The sequence below is a fragment of the Ursus arctos genome, unplaced genomic scaffold, assembly GCF_023065955.2.
Source record: "Ursus arctos isolate Adak ecotype North America unplaced genomic scaffold, UrsArc2.0 scaffold_2, whole genome shotgun sequence".
Lineage (NCBI taxonomy): Eukaryota > Metazoa > Chordata > Mammalia > Carnivora > Ursidae > Ursus > Ursus arctos.
The window spans coordinates 649,853-672,732 of NW_026622874.1; the positions used below are offsets into that span (position 1 = coordinate 649,853).

The 22,880-nt window shown below is 41.1% G+C and overlaps 1 long non-coding RNA gene across 1 annotated transcript; it reads left to right on the top strand.

Moving 5' to 3' along the window:
* Nucleotides 1–207: 207 nt before the first annotated feature.
* Nucleotides 208–22,656, top strand: LOC123000421 (uncharacterized). The gene is made up of 3 exons (XR_006408383.3): nucleotides 208–10,901; nucleotides 12,423–12,470; nucleotides 20,285–22,656. It is a non-coding gene; the product is annotated as an uncharacterized LOC123000421 (long non-coding RNA).
* The last annotated feature ends 224 nt before the right edge of the window (nucleotides 22,657–22,880 follow it).

Genomic DNA, 22,880 nt, shown 5'->3' on the forward strand with positions numbered 1-22,880 from the left:
CTCTCACTCTCCCCTATTTATATGCCTACTTTGGTGCTTGGTATATAATACCCATTCAAAAGTGTTCATTTTTCTCCCTTTGTATTTAAATATAATAATTTTGAGTTAGTAGATATAAACTAGCCTCTGTGTGAGAGAATATTCATTACAGCATAACTTTTCATCAAACCAAGAGTTATAATATATTATATGACTGTAACTACACATAGAGAATCTTACTTTTTTGGTGTAATAAGGCAAAGAGAGAAAGATAATAGTGGTCTATATTTGTTAAGATTGCCAAGTAGAATACAGAATGCCCAGTTAAACTTGAATTTCAGATAAACAACGAAAGTTTTTAGTATGTCTCAAATAGTGCATGAAATACACTTAGACTAAAGAAATATATTGTTGCTTTCCTAAAATTCAGTTTAACTGGGTATCCTATACTTTTTTCTCCTAATGTGGTAGGCAGAATTCTAAACACGGTGCCCCAAGACTCCACACCCTCATCTCTGGAACTTGCGAACAGGAGTAACTTCCACTCCCATGATTATATTATGATATATACAGTTCTATATAACACAGCCGACCTTAAGGTGGAAACACTTTCCAGTGGGCCTGATCTAAGCAAATAAGCCTTTGTGAGCAGGAAGATTTCCCTGGTTGACAGCAGAAGAGGAGGACAGAAAAGAGGGCAGAAGAAGGAATCAGAGATTCAAAGTGTGAGGCCTCTACACTCTATGACTGACTGAAGATGGAGGAGGGTCATGCGATGAGGAGTGCGGGCAGCTGAGAGGAACTAAGGATGGGAAAGTTGCAAGGACCAGGGTTCTGCCCACATATGTATGAGTTTGGTAATGGATTTTTTTTCTAGACCCTCCAGATAAGAACCCAGCCCAGCCAGTACCTTGCCTTTGGCTTTGTGATGTCCTGCGCCCCATACCCGGATAAGCCCATCTGGACTTTGGATCTACAGAGAGGTGATGGGTATTTTGTGATGGGTATTTAGCTTCTGTGTTTGTGGTACTGATGCAGCAGGAGAAAATGGATACACCTAGCATTTAAATGCATTTGCTTTCAAAATACTTCCCATACATTTTTCAAAAAGATTATTTATTTATTTGGAGAGAGAGAGCGAGTGAGCGGGAGGAGGGGCAGAAAGAGAAGGAGAGAGAGAATCTCAAGAAAACTGCCCGCTGAGCACAGAGCCTGACACGGGGCTCAATCTCACGACCCTGAGATCATGACCTGGGAGCCAAAACCAAGAGTTGGAGGCTTAACTGGGTGAGCCACCCAGGCACCCCTCTTCACATCTATTTTTTGACTTGATTTTCAAATGTAAGAGAGACACAGGATGAGTTTTATTGCAAATTTTCAGATACATCCATTGGCATTCAGACAAATTAAATCACTTGCGTAAGGTCCCCTCGCTTTGCAGCTACAAATAGAAAACAGGTTGTCAGGAAGTATTTTTGCTTTTCATTTGTTTGCTTGTTTAACAAGTATTGTAATAGAATACCTGGAAAAACCTAGATTGTTTGTTCTTTACTTTCTTTGTCTCTGCCTCAATTTTCCACATGTGGAAGCCATCCTTTTGGGAAGGGTTTGCCTAGTTTGGTACCATGGAAGAGTTTTCAAAAGAAGCGAGCTTCAACAGGGGATTGAAAACTAAAGAAGGAGCCAGTTTGGGGACCTAAAGTAGAAGAGCCAGAGGATTAAGGATCTATGTACAAGACACCAAGAGAGTATTTCCAAAGTAGCCTGTTCCATTTTACACTCCACATGAGAGCATGGCTGAGGCATAGGGTTAGAAGGCAGTGAGCTGTGGCTCGTGGTCCACGTTTTCACTGAGGATGAAGACAGACCGTGTGGAGACCTGCCTGTTCTGGCCCAAGGACTTACGTCGTTGAGAGACCGTGTGCCCTGAGTGACAGCAGGTGCCTATCCCAAGACCCACCCAGCCAACCCCTCAGAAGGAGGGCCACAACATTACCCCAGTGTCTTCTGATTCTACAAGCAAATTTCCTCTCATTCCCATGATGTGGAGGGTCAATAGCCCCTTGTCCTTTGACCTAGTAGTTAAGCTCATAAGCCCTAGGTGAGGATCAACTTGGGTTCAAATCCTAGATCTAGAATAAATTCTCTGTGATTTTCAGCAAGTTGCTTAACTTCTCCAAGCCTCACTTTCCACATCTATAAAGTTGGAATAATAATGATCAAGCTCATAGCATGTGCTAAGAATTAAATAATGTATAAATAAGGTTAGCATTATACTTGGCATGTGTGATACATTTTTAATAATTGCTACTCACAGACCTTATTGATATTATTATTTTTGTACTATGACTAACCGTTCATCAATGTTTGTCTCCTACGGGTTATGAGCAAGTTTGGAGAGCAGGGGCCATCTCATTTCTATTAATTTCTCTGAGCATCTACCAGGATGTCTGGCACACAATAGGAGCTCGATAAATGCTTGCTGACTGAATGGATTGATGAATCAGCAATTGCTTTGAAGTGTCCCTGCTGGAAAATGTGTTTGGCTGCTTTTTTAAAAAATGGAAAGTATGTAGTGGGTTTGGGGTAAAGCCAGAGGTTTTTCCTTACCAGGTCTGGGACAACACATTGTCAGCATCCCATGAACTTGGAAAGAGAGAATTGGATGGCACGCCTTCCAGACATATCATATTAAGTGACAAAGAGCCAGCTAAGCTTCGGTCTTATTCCCATGTACTTTTTAATTGACCAGCCATGGCAAGTCCCCTATCCAATGACTTCCCTTCTCTCCGCCCACAGTCTGTGTCCCTAAATTTATCCCCACCATCCAAGCAACAAAACTGCTCCCAAGCTCATGGCCATGTGGAAATGCCAGCATGGTGTTAGAGTTCATAGTTTGCCTGAGGTGTTAGAGCCATGTGGATGCACTTGAACAACAGGGAAGCCAAAATGATTCCCAAAGGATTCCAGAAATTACTTTTGGAAGCACATTTTAAAAAACTTCCAAATGGATGTGTCTGGAGTAAGAAAAGCCTGCAAACATGTATGTCCACCTTCAAAGTTGAAGTTTCTCTAACTCAGTTGCATACTTATGGGTTTGTTGTGTCTAGGTGTCTGGTAAGATGCCCTAAACTGTATGTGTACTGCGTTTAAGTGCAATTTTCCATCTAAAAACTTTCCACATTTTTCATGGAGATAATGCTGTTTTTCTAAATCCACAAGTCCCCCTTATGAGGTGAGCAACCTGTATCATTATTTTCAGAAAGGAAGTGTGTTTTTGTGCTTATGTACATGTCTGTATGCACACATGAGTGTGTGAGAGGTAGAAAGGTAGTGTTTATGCTTGAATATTCAAAAAATTTCATTGATTTCCTTACTCATTTCTAGAAGGTAGTCATCTTGCATAAGATATGTTCATGTTGAAAAGATTCATTTGGTTCCTGAAAAACCAGTCACTTATGCCTACAGCAGTATTTGTTCAACAAACATTTACTGAGCATTCTGTGAATAGGACTCTGGTAAGAATTCTGGGAAATGCAAAGCAATACAACAAAGGTCTGCATGAATAAGAGTCCAGTTGTGTACAATTATCCGAAATGCAAGCAGAAGCAGAGAGATACAGCTTATGCAGTTCAACAGAAGGATGACTTCTGGCTCTAATGAGCTGGAAAGGCTTCGGAGGAGGTGAAATATGAACTAAGTCTTGAAGTATGAGGAGGATTTTGGTCAGTGGAATGGAAGAAATAGGGTGGAAGACCATTCCCAGAAGGCAGATAACAAGGAACAAAGAGACAGAGCTGGCGGGCTACAGAGATGGCACAGGGAAGCATGCAGGCCTCTTTATCCAGAACAGAGCTTTCATGTTGGGAAGGAATAGCAGGAATATTTGCAAAGTGGACAAGGGTCACTAGAAAGGTCAAGAATGCCAGTTGTATCAGGATTCATTCGTTTGTAAGTAACTAAATACAAAATAAATTAATGATTTAGAACTCTTCAGGAAAACAAACAAACAACAAACAAACAAAAGACAACAACAAAAAACCTCTAGGCTTCAGGAGAATAAGGTGTTGGGAAAGCCCTGGGGCACTTCAAAGAATCAAGAGAAGACTACAGGAACCAGGAGTCCAGCCAGCGCAGTGGCTCCAGGACTCCAAATTCCCCATCCATTTGTTTCCTTTTCTTCCCTTTGTTTAGTTTTTTCCTCTTCTGTCATGCAAGTCTTTGCAGAATTGAGTTAAGAACAATGGTTCCCTGTAGCCCCAACTACCCTTTCCTCTATTATCATGCTATTAGAGGCACAGCTGCCTCTTCTCCAGCTCCAAATCGGGAAGCCAAGTGACTGGGCTGTAATTTACTTGGCTCCAGTCACATGATCACCCTAGTCCAATCACGTAGCAATAGGAATGGACGTTGTGATTGGACAGGTCTGTGTCACAGCCCGCCTTACCATCCTATGAGAAATGAGCAAACTGTCTGGACAAACAAGGGCAGTAAAAGCCACAGTTTATTGCACCAGGCTGAGTTTTATTCTTTTTGAATTAATTCACTCGTTCATGTATTCATTTCTTTGATTTTCATCATAGAGATAATGGAAAATCACTAAAGGTGTTTTATCGAGTAAAAAAGTCAATGAAAGCATAGACTGTAGTGATCTCCAGGATAGGCTGGAATGAAGAAGAGAGGATTATGTGATTAGCATCTGAAAAGTGATGAAGCCAGAACAAGAGTGGGATCATGTGAATGAAGAGAAAGGAAGTGACAAATCGGAGAAGTAAAAGGTCGATCGTCATGGAAGACGTAAGAAAACTGCAGTTCAAAATATGAGGAACACAGGAGTCAAAAATGGCTGTTTACTGACCAGAGTAAGAGGGTCAATTAGGGCAGTACTAATTGAAATTGGAAAGTCAGAATGCGAATTAGATTAGATGAGAAAATAATATTCCATCAAAATAATATTCTGGAAATAATGGGTTTGAGGTAACAGTGAGTCATGTAGGTGATATTTCTTACAGATAGTCCTTAAAGTGCTCAGGAGGGAAGGTGGCTGCGGATTCACACTGGGATCACCTGAATAAAGATTCAGTTTGAAGTTATGGGAGGGGACCAAAATTCCAAGGGAAAGGATACAGAAAGAGAAGAACCAAGAAAGAATACAGGATGATGGGGCAGGAGGAAGAAATCTTTAACCAATGATGATCCTTATTATGAACTGAATTGTGTCCCCCTGAAAAGATATTTTGAAGTCCTGACCCTGGGTACCTATGAATGCAACCTTATTTGGAAATGAGGCCTTTGCAGATGAAATCAAGTTAAGCTGAGGTCGTCAGCATGGACCCTTAATACAGTATGAGTGATATTCTTAAAAGAAATGGAAAATTTGGAGACAGACGTAGACACAGAGGAAGTACAGCTATGTGAAGATAGAGATTGAGGTTCTTGTGCCTCAAGCCCAGGAGTGCCTGCGACCGTTAGACTCTGGAAGACATGAGGAAGGATCCTTCCCAAGAGGCTTCTGACGAAGCAAAACTCCGCTGACATCTTGATTTTGGAAGTTGTGGAAAAGGGCCCACACACCCTGTTACTGAGAGTTTGGGAGTGAGTTTTCCTCTACTCTGAACAGGACAGTCTGAGCTGAGGATTCTTCTATAGCTGAGCCCTAGGGAGATTCAGAAGACAGAAGTTTTCAGGTTGGTAGGAAACATTTTGGGACTGCTATGTACGCCCAGGCAATAAAATGAGAGGAAAGGCCTAAATGTGGAGAATCACCTGGTCCTCTATTTCTGGAGTTGTGAACACTACTGGATAATATCACAGGCAAAATTCAGGGATGGAAGACATCTGAAATAAGGCGCCCAGTGTTTGGGGCTTTTCAAGATACCTATTTCTTAAATTCTGCCAATATTTTAAAATTTCCTTCAGGCCCATGAGTTCTCTGTGTTCAAAACTAGGGAATTAATGTAGTCAACTGGACCATCCACTGGAACGATTAGCCCATATTCTTGTGAGAAGCTTGAACTAAAAATCTGCCAGCCGCATAACGAACCGGTCCTCTGACACGAGGGCCACACATATTTTCACTATGCTTTCTGTGTTCGTGGAATGATCCAATTGGTTTTTGGTTTTTGGTTGTTTTTTTTTTTGGTCAGTGAAGATTCAATGGATTGCTTAAGATTACTGGAGACGTTCCCTGACCTCTAAAATTTGATCTCTGTACTAAGTTGTTTTAGGGTCCAAAGTATTATGTAGCAAGGAATGGATGATGTTTTATAACAAATCCTTAAAAAATATGTCTATAAATATCCAGTGCACTACTACAAATGCAGTAAATGGTGTTCCTGGGAGCCAGAACACCCATCCTGGCTCGCATGCCAGGAACAGCCTCAGTCCTGCTTGGCGCACGGAGCTGAAATTCATCGTCCTCTGGGTGACCGTGAGTACGAGTTTTTCTTGAGAGGAGGCCAATGTCATGGTCAAATCAGAATGTTTCCTCCCAGATATATGCATTTCCTTTAGGGATGAAGAAATGCTTCTAGAGCTCAAGCCTTGGGAAAAAATAGTCTCCTTGAATGTTTTCCTTCAGTTTTTGCTTAAGTAATTTAAGAATTGCCTAATAGAGAAGTGAAAGCTTTCTCCTGAGTTTTCTGCAGAAAGGAACATTTTGGCTACAGTTGGGAATGAAAAACATTCTTCTCATTTAGGAAGTTTCAGTTAAAGTGCCATTAAATAGATTAGCTTTGTGACTTTGGGCTGGTCACTTCATTGCTCCAGGCAGCTTTCTCCTCTGTAAAGTGAACACTAAGTAATTTCTGAGCACGTTGACTATACAAGTTACTTTCTGCAGTGAATTACACCAGCCCTAGGAGTGAACTGGAGATGTCCTGGGGAAACTGGAGTGTATGCTCTTTCCTCTCTAAGGATTTTTGAAGCTCTCCAACTATACAGTTCTCAGGTTCACCGTCTGCGCCGACATCTAATCGCTGTGCTGGTCTTTATGCTATAACTTTCTTCTGGGCAGGATATGTCCATTCTGTTTTGGAGAATAGTCCAACTGAATCGAAGTGTTCATTGGTCACTTCAGTACGGCAGAAGTAAACGCTTGGACTTGGGTTGCTGCTGGGTAATAATCAGCTTTCTTATGTCTTATCTAATCAAAACCCAGCTTCAGACATATTCTTCTTCCACATGGGTTGATATCCGGGTCCCAAGAGAGAATGTTTAATTCCTTTAACCTGGGATCTGGGTAGCAGTAAGCCAGTTCTAATACTTTGCCGTTCTGAGAGTGTTGTTAAAAACCATTGGTGCAGACCCAGTGCCTATGTCATTATCTTTCCTTTGTGGTGATAATGACCATGATTCTTACTACTGTGTGCTTATCGCTGGAGGAAGTACTAGAGTCTAAAGGAACCTAGGAGCTGCTATCTTTTTATCATCTGAAGATTGGAGGCCAGAGTTGCCATTTTCAGTCTGGAACTAACCTACTTCTCTTCTTTATTAATTCATCCAGCATACGCCTAATGACGACGACTACATACAGGACATTGTGTAGGAGACCCAGCTTATGGTCTGGGAAACTGGTAATCACAGTACAACACAGTAATTGATGGAATAGACAAATCTCAACAAAACATGGAAAGACCACATTGTGAGGTGGTTCTTATTTCTGTCCTTAACATGCTTTTATCTCCATTATTTAAATGACATCAACTTATTAAAATGCAGGGATTTAGTGAACCCTCTTGTCATCCAGTTCTATGACCCTTTTCAGCCCGGAGGAGTGACGTTGGATCAAGAATGAATTTCTTGTTAGTGGCATTGAGTTGACATCCGGTGTAGCCGGATTAAAGTCCCATCGCACGCGCACAGATTCCCTCTTACTGGAAAGAATCTCGGTTTCGTCCTTGTATTTTCCTCTCTTCTCATTTCTCTCATTTCTTTCCCTTCTCTGTTCTTTCGCACAGACACTTAGCGACGCATATGGTGCTTCTGTGACACGTACCCGCTCTCTCACACGCACTGTCCTGGGCACACGCACATCCCTATCACTCATTCTGTCGAAGCCTCGTACACACTGACTTTCTCACTCTCAAACACACATGATCTCAAGTTTGCAGTTTCCTACAGATGCTCTCTGTCCCTGGAGACACGTTCGCTTTCCCTTGAGCACACGGCATTTCTGCAACAGCCTGGCTCTCAGACGTGTCCCCACATCTGCAGGCACTCGTGTTTCGGCCCTCGGCCCCTCCCACACCTCAGGCTTCTCACTGGTGACCAGCACGGGGATGGAGACAGGAAGGGTGGAGGAGATACCCGTAAGTCATCTGCCCTCCACCCACATTTTCTTTAATTTTTTTCTTCCTTTCTGGTAAGCAGAGAGAAAACTTGCTGGTAGTATGGTATGACTCTTTCCAAGCCTAGCTGTGTGCCAAGGATGAATGTAGTAAGAAGGCATTCGAGAAGCCCTCAGAGTGATGTCGTTCAAGGGGACAAAGAAGCGTTTCACGCTGCCCAAAGAGAAAAACCTTTCTCACCAAGCAGCTATCCTTCTAAGAATGTTACCACTGGGAGTAATTCATTGAACTAAGGCACTATGTCTCTACCAAAAATATTAGAATTCTAAGAGAGACAACACGTAAAATAATTAGAAGCTATCATTGAATATTGTTGTGTATCAGGGATTGGCAAATTTTTTGTATAGTAGAGGCCAGATAGTAAATATATTTTAGGCTTCTAGGCTACAACCATTCAACTGTGCTACCACAGAGTAAAGGCAGCCATGTATAATACATCAGTGAATGTGTGTGGCTGTGTTTCAATAAAACTTTATTTATAAACACAGGCAGTGGGCTGGATTTGAACCATGGTCCCTAGTTGGTAGACTCCTGATCTATGTAAACAGCACCATTTTAACTATCTATTTTTATCCGTCCCCTGCTTTTCTCACCATTTAATTTGAAAATGGCTGAATGAAATCTTCAGCAAATTTGGAAGATTTATTTAGAATGGTCAGATGTAAAAAATCAGCTTTGTACTTTGTGAAAAATTCTTTTCTGGTGGCTCATTGACATGCTGAAAAGGTAAGAGATCATTTTCTAAACTCGTGACTGTATTACACACTGAGAGCAGATACACAAGCGTTTCAAGTATAAGCCCCAGCTAGGTTTTTATCAGTATCAGGCTGCTGCTGCTTCCTGCACACGTCTCTGTCGGGCGCTCCTGGTGTGTAAGGGCACAAAGTACCAGGGGAATGAGCCCGAGGACGGAGACGCGGGGACGGTGGGAATGGGAAGGACCTTGCCGGTAGGCAAGTCTAGGAAGGTTACACCCCCACGAGGGAAGTTGGGGAGGAGGGTCACGTGAGGAGCACAGGCAATCAGGACAGCCTTGCAAACAAAGGGAGCGCCGAAAGCCAGGTTGGGGGGCACCTCCAGTACTAGTTGACTCCAGTAATTTGTAGTCCAGTTAAGGTTTTTAATTTTTTTCTCCTACAGTAAAATTTCGTCTGAAAGTATCTTGTTTTTGAGCCAACGAGCTAGAAAGTAGTTGCCGATTTCCATGGTGCACTTTTTATTAGTTTCCTTTTGCTCTTGAAATGCTATTTAAATTTGGCAACTATTGCTGAATAATAGAATACAGTGAAGAGATGTGCATATTAACATGAATGTTTACACAGTGTATCGTTCAATGAAAGAGAAAAGCAGATTCTGGGGAGTCCTTATAGAAAAACCTCACATTTGTGTGCGTGTGTCTGTGCATATACATACATCACACTCTTGTCTCCACAAAAGTTCATACAAACACGTACAAATTATTTCTGGGCAGAACGGCACTTCTAAGGTTCTATAATTTCTCCTTATCCATTTTTTCTCTTTCTTCGTCTTTCTCTTTCTCTTCCTCTACATAAACACATATTAGACTTCTAGTTCCAAAGGGCAATGAGGACATTTTCATTTAGAATGTTTTTAAAAAGTTGAATAGTCATGACTTCAATTCTAGAAGGACGGATTATTCATATATTGAGACTGGGTAGGAGAAAGCCTTCCTCTTATTTACCTTGCCGGGTGTTCTTGGCTCTTTCCATGTGGGTTGTTGGAGTAAAGTTACTTCCAATTATGATCCAAGAATGTGTTTTATGGAGTGAAGGGATAACTTTGTCCTTGAGATTAACATTGTCTATGGGTCACAGTTGACCCTCATTAAAGAAAAAGCAGAATTTTGAAAGCAGTATTCTTTGCGGTTCAGGGCAAATTAACTTCTCTGAAACCCTATTTCCTTATTTCTATAAGAGAATTAATAACACACATCTTACAAGTATGTGAGGATTAAGTGACAATATACCGAAAACACCTAGCAGAGCCTGACTTCTGGTAATCACTGAAAAAATGCTAACTTCTATCTCTTTCTCACATTTTCTTTCTCCTCCAGAGACAGATTTCCCAAATGAGAAGAGGAAGAACTGGGTTATGCTGCCATCTTTAATAAGTCCCATTGCACATTCTTCCCCAAATCCCAAGCCATTTGTTTTCTCTTTCATTCTCAGAGAACGCAAAGACCCAGACGGCAAGAAAATACTGGAGGAAGAAACAAATGGCAATCCCATTTGTGTTTGAATGGCCAATATAATTTCATTTTAAAATGAAACTCCAGAAACAACATTTGAAATAATCCAATTACTCTTGATAATATCATTTAAAAAAAAACTTGACTCAGGCAGGTTTTATTTTAAATCAGAGATTTGGCTTGCTGAATGTGATGTCATTTCTCCTTATTCCGCGCAGTTCCCCACTGACTCACCAACCCTTGCCCAAAAGATCACCAGCATCACATAACATCCAGTTTCTTCCTATTAATGGAAGTTGTAATGAAAATGTGCATATTTCCTGATTTTCAGTATTCTACACATCACTGCCTCATGGTGTCAACTGGTATGTCATGCTTCCCTATCAGGAGTGTTGGGGTTTTAATTTTAGACAAACGTATTAATACTGATTATGTTAAGGGGAAACAGTGTCAGCCTCAGCATTTCCCAAGCTGAACTCACAAATGTTCCCTGCGATCTCCTTCTGCTCACACTTTCTCTCATAGCGGTCTCACATTTCACCCCGTCATCCAGTTTGACGGTCTCATCCTCTGCTCCTCCTTTGTTGTTCTCTAATCATCCCGTCCTCCTCTCTATCCCTGCCACCAGTGCCAAATTCAGGCCCCTCCCACCTCCTGTCTGCCAGCTACAAGATCACCTTCCCAAGGAAGACACTTGACCCAGTCCTCATCCATACCATTACCAACGTTAATTTGACCGTGACACTTTTTTGTTTACAAGTATTCATTGGCCCTCGAGACTTACAGAATAAACTCTGTATTTTCTAATATGGCATCCAGGACCCTCTGTAATCTTGGGTCAGCCTCCCTCACCAGATACATGGGTACATGCCTTGCCTTTTTCTGCTTCCAGTGTTTCCTTTCCACAGCATAAAACAGATTCCAAATTCCTGAATACACAATTCTATCTCATGAATTCTGCTTTTGGCTCATGTCTGCTCCTTTAAAATGTATTTTCTTTCCCTATTGGCTAACTTCTGTGTGTTCTTTAAGACATAATTCAAGTATAAAAATTCTATGAGGCTTTGCCAAACTCTCCTGGATAGATTAAGTCCCTCTTTTTGTGTGTGCTTTTATGTAACTTTTTCATTGCACTCATCCACTGGAACTAAAACTATTTGTGTATCCACATTTTAAATGGTTCTTTTAGCTCCTAGAGGGCAGATACTTTGTTTTATTACGTCTCTGAAGTATAGTATAATGATTGAAAGACTGTAGATGTCTACAGATACCTACTGAATAAATGAGTTAATCATAGGTGTGTATTAATTATCTGTTGCTTCATTACCTCAACATTTAGAGGCTTAAAATAACCGACATTTATAATTTCTTATAGTTTGTGAGAGTCAGGAATCCAGGAGTGACTTAGCTGGATGGGTCTAGCTCAGGATCTCTCGTGAAGTTTCAGGCAAGACGTCAGCTGGGGTTGCGGCACATGAGGGTTTGGGTAGGGTTTGAGCATCTCCTTTCAGGCTCAACTCACATGGCTGTTGGCGGGACACCCTAGTGAACCTCCTCATGGGCGTCTCCACAGGATTACACCTGACATGCCAGCTGACTTTCCCCATAGGGAGCGATATGAGAGAGAAAGAGAGAGCGTAATGTAGATGAAGGCATGATGTATTCTATAACTTAATTTCAGAAATGCCATCGCATTTACTTCACTGTATTCTACTGGACAAACAGATCAACCCTAGTATAATGTGGAAGAAAGCTGTATAAGGGTCTGGAGATCAGAAGGCAAGGATCACTGGGTCATCTCGGACGCTGGCTACAACAGGCAGCAAATATTTTTCACATTCCTAAAACCCTCCTAACTAGATATTCTCTCTTTTGCCTACTTCTAGGTCATTTCTGGATCCGAACATTCAAAGATTGGATCAAACAGCGTCTAGGTAAAGCCTCTGTAATTTATGGATACTGTTCGTTTTGTTATTAATGTGAGAGAGAGAGAGAGCTATTATCTTGGGATAGAGACAAATTTCTCTTGATGTTATTGATTCAACAACACTGATCAAGCTCATTAGTGCAACGAGAACGTATTTATTTGTTCTAAAGGTTCACACTTGGTGTTTATGCATTTTCCCTCAATTTTTACACATGGGGCACATAATCCAAGAATATTTTGAATGAATGAACATTTAAGGATTAGGTTCAAGAAATTGGTTGATCGTTATAAGCAGGAGCAGGACACGCAGTAGAAATAACGACAAAAATAACCATCTAGTTGGGTTTCTAAACAGATGATACTCAGCTGAGAGCAGAAGAGCATTCAGTCACGAGCACAGCCAGCGGATGCAGCTTGTACCGCGCTCTGAGCACAACAACTCTGCTAGTCAGACTCTTTGGCCCTTTTGTTTGCTTGTTTAAAGTATGCGGGTACCGGTTCACCTGTAACTGTGCAGCAGCCGGCTGAAATGGTTTTCTAAGGGGAGACACTCTCACTCACGGACAACTTTTTTTTTTTTTTTTTTTAAAGAGGTGAGATGGCATCTAGCCCCTCACAGAAGTTGCTTCCTCCCTGGCTGGATGCTTCGTGTCCACGCCTCATATTTCTAACATGGGGTAGAGCTCCCCCATCCCAGGAGGAAATGATATTTCACATTCAATTGTTTTCTACGTCCCCTACTTGCTTCTCTTGCAGGAGGAGTAACTTACTGCTGGAAACTCTGGGGAGAGGGTGCAGCTCTCCAGGTCTTTGGCTGCATCTCATGTTTCTGACCACTCATGCACTATACCTATTACCATTATCTACTTTCTTCAGGCAAAACAAGCCCAGTATAGGTACCACTAACTATTTAGCATCTCTGTTGTGACTAAGTGAGTTAATGCGATTTGTGACAAGTAGGAGTTGGAAGTCCATTTTGTCATTGGGTCCAAGCCACTTTCTCTGAGCCGGTTTAACTAGCAATAAAGCTGTTATGTTGAAACTTCTCTGATTTCCATATCTGTCTCTCAGCTGGTTCTGATATGCTAGAGAAGCCCAAGTTCAATTAGATTTCCCACTTACATACTCTCATTAACACCCAATTCTTCACGGCACTCCTCCACTTGTCATTATTTTGCAATGTCTTTCTCCCTCTTTAGACAGATAGACAGTACGCCATAGTAGTTAAGAGTATGAGCATGGGAGTCAGACCTTCTGGGTTTACATGCCAGCTGTGCTATTTACTACTTATATGCACTTTGGCAAGTCACTTAACCTTAAAAACAGTTTACAGAAAAACAACGGAAAAAACAGAGTTCCCATATACTCCTTCTCCCCTTCACCTTGGTTTCCCCTATTCTTAACAACCGGCACTGGTGTGCTACATTTTTTTTTTTACAATTAATAATCTAATATTGATACATTATTATTAACTAGAGTCCGTAGTTTAATCGAAGACTCATTCTTTGTGTTGTGCAGTTCTCCAGCATTTGTCATCATGTCAGCCACCACCCACCATGACAGTGTCATGCAAAGTAGTGTCACTGCCCTAAAAACCCCTGTGCTCATCCTCCCCATCCCTCCTTCTCCTCCACCCCTGGGAGACCAATTAATAAGAAAAATAAGAGATTGGAGTTTACATTTATTTATTCTTTCTTCAATGTTTTCTCTTTAATTATGTAGATCCTTACTTCTGACCTATGTCACTTTCTTTCTCTCTGAAACTTCTTTTAACATTTATTGCAGGACGGGTCTTCTGGCAACACATTTCCTCAATCTTTATTTGTCTAAGTCTTTTTTTTTTTTTTCTGTATCATTTTTGAAGGATAGTTTTGCTGGATATAGAATTCTAGATTTTTCTTTCAAGACTTTTATTTTATTTTCTTTTGATTTTCTGCAGTTTGAATATAATAGCCTATGTTTTGATTCTTAGATATTTCACTTGTTTGGTTTTCTCTGAACTAGTTGGATCTGTGCGTTGATGTCTATTACTAATTTTGGAAAATTCTCCACCGTTATTACTTCAAGCATTTCCTCCATTTCTTTCTCTTTTTCTTCTTCTGGCATTCCCATTATAAGCATGTTGTATCTGTTGTGATTGTCTCATAGTACTAGGATATTCTGTTGCATTTTTAATTTAATTTTGTTAAAGATTTATTTATTTGAGGGAGAGAGAGAGAGCACGTAAACAGGAGGTAGGGGAAGAGGGAAAGGGAGAAGGAAAGAATCTCAATCAGATTGCCCGCTGAGCACAGAGCCTGACATGGGGCTCCATCTCACATCCCTGAGATCATGACCTGAGCCAAAATCAAGAGGTTTTTTTTTTTTAAGATTTTATTTATTTATTTGACAGAGAGAGACACAGCCAGGTAGAGAGGGAACACAAGCAGGGGGAGTGGGAGAGGGAGAAGCAGGCTTCCCAGTGGAGCAGGGAGCCCAATGCGGGGCTCGATCCCAGGACCCTGGGATCACGCCCTGGGCCGAAGGCAGACGCTTAGCAACTGAGCCACCCAGGCGCCCACAAAATCAAGACTTTGATGCTTAACAGTCTAAGCCACCCAGGCACCCTCGATTGTTTAAATATTACATTCCCAGGACTTATTTCTCTTGTAATTGGAAGTTTGTAGCTTTTGACCACCTCACCCATTTTGCTCACCCTTCCACCCCCTATCTCTGGCAACCACCAATCTGTTCTCTGTATCTATGAGTTTGATTTTTTCAAATCCATATATAAGTGAGATCACACAGTATTTGGCTTTCTTGTCTGACTTATTTCACTTAGCAGTTACGACCCTCAAGGTCAATTTATGATAGCACAAATGGCAGAATTTCCTTCTTTTTTATGGCTGAATAATATTTCTTTGCATTTTCTTTATCCATTCGCCTGTTGATGGACACTTAGGTTGTTTATATGTTTCCCTTATTTACACAATTGCTTTATAACAGGTTATTTAAATACCCAGAAATGGAGTTGCTGAATCATGTGGTAGTTGTACTTTTAATTTTGGGGGGATCCTCCAAACTGTTTTCCATAGTGGCTGCATCAGTTTATAATCTCACTAACGATGCACCATGGTTATCTTTTCTCCGTATTCTACGCTTAACACTTGTTATTTCTTGTCTTTTTAAAATAATCATTCTAACAGGCTTGAGGGGATATCTCATTGTAGTTTTGATTTGCATTTCCCTGATGATTACTGATTTTGAACGTCTCCTCATGTACCTGTGGGCCATTTGTATGCTTTTTTTTGGGAAAAAATATCTATTCAGATCCTAAATTTCTAATTAGATTGTTTATTTGTTTCTACTGAGTTGTATGAGTTTATATATATGATATGCTATTAACCCTTTATGAGGCTTTATGATTTAGGAATATTTTCTCCCATTCATAAGTTGCCTTTTCCTTTTATTGATGGTTCCTTTGTTGTATAGAAGCTTTTTTAGTGATGTAGTCCCACTGGGGTTTTTGTTTGTCTGTTTTTGTTGCCTTTGTTTTTGATGTCAAATTCAAAAAAAAAAAAATCATTGCCAAGACTGATATCAAGAAACTTACCTCTATATTTTCTTTTATTCCTCTGTTCCTTTCTCTTTTTCTTCTCTTTCTGGTATTCCCATCAGGTGCACATTGTGCATTTTGTAATTGTCCCCGTAGTTCTGGGCTATTCTGTCCTCCCTCCTTTTTTCGTCTTTGCAGTTTTGGGTTTTGTTTTAGTTTGGCTTGGTTTTTTTTGTTTTGTTTTGTTTTTTTGTTTGGTTGGGGTTTTTTTGCCTCTCAACTTTGGACGTTTGATATATTGATATATTTTTAAGATCACGGATTCTTTTCTTGGCCATGCCCAGTCTCATCAGCCCATGAAATACATTCCTTATCTCTGTTACGGTTTTTTTTTTTTTCCCTAGACTGTGCCTTCACTTCTTTCTTAGAATTCCCGTCATTCTGCTCACGTTACACATCTGTTCTTCTATGTTGTTCACTTTTTCTATTAGTGTCCTTAGCATATCAATCATAGTTATTGTAAATTCCTGGCCTGATCTTTCCAAACTCTGTGCCACGTGTGAGTCTGGTTTTGATGCTTGCTCTTTCTCTGCAGACTGCGTTTTTTGCTTTTAAGCATGCTTTGTAACTTTTTGTTGAAAGCTGGATGTAATATATCTGGTAAAAGGAACAGAGATAGCTGAGCTTGTATGTGTTTCTGGCTGGGAGTTAATCTGTGTAGTTCTGGTGTCAGAGGTTCAAATTTCTCCCAGTGTCATTGTTTTTGTTGCCCTTGTTGGCTTGGGTGTTTCTATAGACTCTCTAACAGGGTCTGGGGCTTGCAGTTATTTTAGCTGTGACCCTCTGGTATTGTACTGGAACCCTAGTGAAGTGTGGGTAAGGTGTGGACGAGGGGAAATATTCTATTTCCCAACTCAGTTGGTTGGAGGAGACTGGCGTTGGAGTCTTCCATTTTTCCAGGTTGTGTAGCCTTTGGTAAGAACTCCTGTTAGTTAGGATCTGGAAAAATAGTTTTCCTTGAGGGCAGCCTCTTTTTAAGGAGGACAGAGAATTTGGGTCCTATTTCAAAATGGCTACTTTTCCCCTTCTCCTGCTGGATGTAGGAGAGGATTTTTTTACTGGATTTTCACTGTGAGAACTTGGGAGGGATCCTGGAGGTAAAACTCACAAACGTGTGGAAGCCACGCAAGACTGAACCCCAGTGTGTTCACTCCTCAAGCGAGTCTACACTGAGCATCGAACAACTCACCAATTACAGTTTTAAGTGTTCACGCTGATACTGGACTCAGCTGTGGAATTTTGCTCCTGGGCTTCTGTTCCTCACAAATTGTGGTTCTCTGTGTCTGCATTTGTTTCTCCAGTTTTCAGGACAACAGTTGACCTCATCGCCTCAGTTATCTGACAAATCGAAGAGGAGTTCTTCAGGGTTAGCTTGTGTAGCTTTTTTCCCTTGTTCAGAGGACAGGAGAGATTGTTGGGACAGAAACTGGAGCTCCAAATGTCTTAATTTTTGTGCTTTACTTTCTTCATTTATACAATGAACGTAGTTAAATCTGCCCTACAGGATTGATGGGAGGGTTAAATGAGTCCAGGAGTATGTAGAGATTGCAGAAGAGTCTGGCGTGTGGTAAATTTCACAATTAGTAGTCTTCGTAAAGGGCACAAGGTCAGGGACCAGGTCGGTCTTGGTCATTCTTCTCAGCAGTGCCTAGCACAGAGTAGGCCATAAATATTTGTGGACTAAATGGCCTTGAAGACTGACTAAAACTTTGGTAATCTTTAACACATCACATGTTCTCTTTGGCTTCTGGAATCATAAGACTTCACTCACGTCTGTGGTCTTTTTACTCCAGATCACAAGCAAATGGGGCCGACGCTCCCTGTGAGGAGGGAGGACATTGCAGCTACTTCCCACATCCATTCATTGGCGATGAGGGGCTGACAGGTGACTAAAGACTCACGTTATAGTTCCATTTTCTATTTTTCATTAATCCAATAGAATGTAGAATACAGGTCTGAAACAACTGTTGGCCACTGCATAGGGTGATGGCTTCCATCACCAACTCTGTATCCCGGCGGCATCTTGAGTCCTTTTACCTTGAGTGGTTCTTTCCACCACCTGTAAAGGAAACATCACATCCTTCTTACCTGAAAGTCCTGTCAGTCTAGGAAATCATGAATGTGACAGGGAACAGAATCAGAATTCCTTACTGAAATGAATTTCACTAGGTCCACGTCAGTGAGAGCACTTTATTATGTAGGTGATGGGATATTCGCAACATTTCAATACCAAGCAGATGTTTTTGGCTTTACTCCATCTAGTGGTTAGAATCAGAAATATTTCAACTGGGTATTTCCTTTTCTTCCCAATTTATCCTTACTTTTGTTCTAATTTCTTTTAAAATTTATTTTCCTTAATCTTAGGTTGTCTAGTCTCCTCCAGATTTCCTGCTTTCTGTAAATGAAGAATTGTCTGAGATTTTAGATCTTGGTTTTACCATTTTGCGCCTTCTGTTAGGGTGTTTTCAAAATAGCAGACATGAGGGGCCCCTGAGTGGCTCAGTCAGTTCAGCATCCAACTCTTGGTTTTGAATCGGGTCACGATCTCAGGGTCGTGAGATCTAGCCCCGTGTAGGGCTCTGTGCTCAGTGGGGAGCCTGTTCGAAGATTCTCTCCCTCTGCCCCTCCCCTGATTCACACACACTTTCTGAAATAAATAAATAAATCTTTTTAAAAAACAGCAGACATGAAATGAATGGATAAGCACAATTTATGCTTTTTTAAAAAAGATAGATTTTGGCCCGGTCAGTGTCCTTTTAAAACCCCTGTCCATTAAGGTGAGTAGGAAAGGTGACCTAGAAAAAAAAGAATTAGCATTTATTCATCATTTTATTCTCTTAATCATATTGTTACTTAATCTAGAAAATAGTTAAGATAATTTACAGAGTCTTACAAGCTTCAGGAAAATTCCATGCAATAAATAGAGTAAAAAGAGGAAAAAGAAAGAGGCAAAGGCATAACATGGAAGCTTGGAAACAAAGGCACTCCGTAAAGACTGACGTACTTAATATGAAGGCCGCAAATTGCTTGTAGAGTGTCCAGTCGTGACTCCAGACAGGAAGCCTGCTTAGTCACTAATTTCATAATTATCATCAGAATAAAATAAATCAAATACTCCGAAGAAGCACAAGCATTCTTTTCTTTTTTTTAAAAGAGATTTTATTCATTTATTTGAGAGAGACAGCATGAGCTGGGGGAAGGACAGAGGGAGAAGCAGACTCCCCGCTGAGCAGGGAGCAGGACGCGGTGCTCGATCTCAGGACCCTGAGTCATGACCTGAGCTGAAGGCAGACGCTTCGTGGACTGAGCCCCCCAGGCGCCCAGCACAAGCATTCTTAAGAGACTAGAATGGAATCTCTGCCCAGATTATCCTACAGATCGTCCAGTGTGATACCGTGAATCGGGCCTCGACAGCATTCCCAACATTAGTGCAGTCGTGCAGGCCAGGGGGTGTCTTTCCTGGCACCTCACTCCCGCTCCTCAGAGGCATCACATGAAGTCCAGCTCAGGTGGCTTGACAGGAGGTCATGGTGATAAGGTTCGGAATTACGTTTTGTGGCTGGTCTGCTGCCATAAAAGGGCCAGTTTCAGAGCAACCGGGGCCACGACCGAGCTGTAGCCTACCAATCCTGAAAGTGGTTTCTGTCCACTGTTGTTCTAGAGGTCGGGGGGCAGTGAGCTGAGGCCACCGGTGCCGACCTGGTGCCTGCTAACAACATAGTGGTGTCTGGGTCCCTCTCGTCATGAGCGCCTCCCTGCCACCGCCCCAGATGACACCTGCTGCCTCACTCCGACTTGAGTACTGGCTCTCACGTGGGTGCTGCCAACAGCTGTCTCCCATATTCCCCCAGACTGATCTTTCACGATTTGCCCCCATCACACCATTCCCCGTGTGTAAAGCTTAAGTGGTTTCCTTATTTCTTGAATAAATCACAAATCTTATTATTTGCAATCTCCCAAACTCACTGTTACAAGCGAACCTGGCGTCTCCCTGCACCCCGTTTGAATCGTCTGATCATATGCCGTTGTTGAAAGTGTTTTCGCTTTGCAGTCTTGTTCATGGCCTCTTGTCTACACCGTCAGAACGTGTCATTCATTCGATCTCGTTTCCAATACCAGCTTCTGGATCCTGCTTCTTCCCCCATCCTCTGCACTCGCACGTACTTTGCACCTCTCCTGGACTGCATCCTGCCCCAGTTTACCTTTTCACTGTATTTCAAGCACAGGTCCCCACGCTCACTGTGTTTCCGCCACACTGCTTCCCTTCGGTCTCCAGGACCACCATGCTCTCCTCTGCCTTTCGGAGCCTTTGCCAAAGTTCTCCCGTCTGACAGGATGTCCAGTCGTCGACTCTTCACAGGATAAGAGCTGTCTCAGTTCTCAAGATACCCCGCCTGGAGGCCGTCCTTAGTAAAGCTCATAAAGTGGATGTCCCTCTTTCTTCTCCGTTTTACCTACAGGACACATTTTCCAAGATGTAATTACAGCTGCATTTATTTGTTTGCCTGTTAATTATCTATCTTCCTCCACTAGATTGTGAACTTTAAAGGGTGGGCTTGTAATAAAGTCATGTTCAGAGAATGAGTAACATATATCATGCCTGCTGTTATAGTGAAACATAGTAATTATTTGTTTTTATTAAGCATCACAACTCCTCTGTGCCTGATATGGTATTGAAAATAGATGATTGATAGGTAAAGGTGTTTCTTGAAATCCATTGAATGTGTGTCTTATTCTCCTCATGGTTTGTAAGACTTTTGAGGGTAACGATGGTATTCCTGTATAAAGCTACTTCTCAAAAAATGTTACACATTACAGTGTTTATTGTTTTTTATTGAAACAATGGAGAGAACATTGGATTATGGAAAATGCTTCATTTTTATTTCTTCCAGAAAACCAGTACATTGAAATATGATATTTTATGAAAGATTATTATAGTGAGTAATTATACTATTCACATGTAATTAAAGAAACACATTATAATGCATGTATGAATAATAAGCATGTTTATATAATACTGTACATTTTTGGGGCAATAACTTTAGTTTAAAATGTTAGACCACTCATCCTCATTTTTTTCCTAAAAGGAGCATATTGCCATTTCTAGTGCTTCTTTTCAGGATTCAATGAGTATTATTTTCACTAGCTATCTATATCACACCCACAAAACACCGTCTACACAAAAAAGGCATTGTTTTGTTATTCTGGTTGTCACAAGATCCAAACGTAAACATCAGCATTAATTAGTGGATTGGTAAAATGATGTAGTGGAAAGACCTTTAGCTTCAGCCTCTGTCCAAAGTAGCTTTAAGCTATGGCTTTACAGTAGGTAAATTTGACCTTAAGAAAATAACTGGTCTCTCTCTTTTTTTTTTAAAGGTTTTATTTATTTATTTGACAGAAAGAGAGACAGCCAGCAAGAGAGGGAACACTAGCAGGGGGAGTGGGAGAGGAAGAAGCAGGCTCCCAGCGGAGGAGCCTGATGTGGGGCTCGATCCCAGAACGCCGGGATCATGACCTGAGCTGAAGGCAGACGCTTAACGACTGAGCCACCCAGGCGCCCCAACTGGTCTCTTTTCAACCACAGTTCTTTTCTCCCTCTTGCTTAGCCTTGTATAAAATGGCATCTTGTACATTCCTTGATACACAGTAAGTGTTCTTTAAGTATTATTTTCCTAATAATAAATAAATAAATAGGAAAATTTTTAAATAAGAAAATAAATTCTCGTTTTCTTTAGTAATTTTCCTAACAGTCAGAAACTAGCCAATTTATGTGGCTCAAAAAAATTTCCACTTTCTGTATGTTGATTTCTTGCCTGAAGACACAGTTATTTTCTGGCTTGGAATTTTCCTCAAACTTTCTCTGGCAATAGTCTTTAGGGTAATGGCTCCATTTGGAAGGAAATAGAGTATTAGACATACATCTAAAGAGCTGTCGACACCTCTGTTATGTCAGGTGGAATCCATTCTGAGCCCATCCATTGCACACGGAGCAATGGTTTATCTGCAAAATGAAAAATCCACTTCATTTAAAAAATAGCTCTTTATGATGTGATCAATTACTCAGAATGGCCTGAAAATGTCAGATGTGTGGTCCCAGCTCCAGTCAAATGAAGTGAGTAATTTTCAGTCGCTTGTCCAGTGGTTGAGCCAAGAAGAGAGTAAATATTTATAGGCTTATCCCAGGGCGCTGGTGAGCAGAGTGCCTGGACTTCTTCTAGAGTAAATAAACAAGAAACCCCTACAGTCTTTAAACTTGTCCACTCTTTCTCAGCCAGCTTCTCTCTTGTCTCCTCGCAGCGATTACATACCGCTCATTTCCAACCACATTTTGATTGTCCTGCTGCTAAGTTATAGCAAGGATTTCAGAGGGGACAAGAGTTGTTTTCCTTTTCCTTTGACCGCATGTTTAGATTGCACGAGCTGTTGTGTTTATCCCAGTTCTTACTCCCTCGTTTGCTTCTTCGAGCTCAGTAGGTGACCACAGTGTTTGCTTTTGCTCATTAAGCTTTTGAACATCACGCAAAGCATTACAACAGAGAGGAATTTAAACAGTACGTTACATAAACTGATCAAGTAATTTCATCTGAAATCAAACGTCTAACTTTCAAGAGACTTGAAGTTGAGAGACAACTGATTTTATGAGGTTCTGAGAACTTACAAAGAGTTTAATATCCTGTTTAAGTATTTCATTGATTATGTTAATAAAATCGTATCTGTTGCAAGGATTTTTTAAACCACGTGTCTTTTTTTTTTTTTTTTAAGTTTATATGTGAATCTTCATGACAGATCTTAGAATTTTACAGCTGGGAATGATCTTAG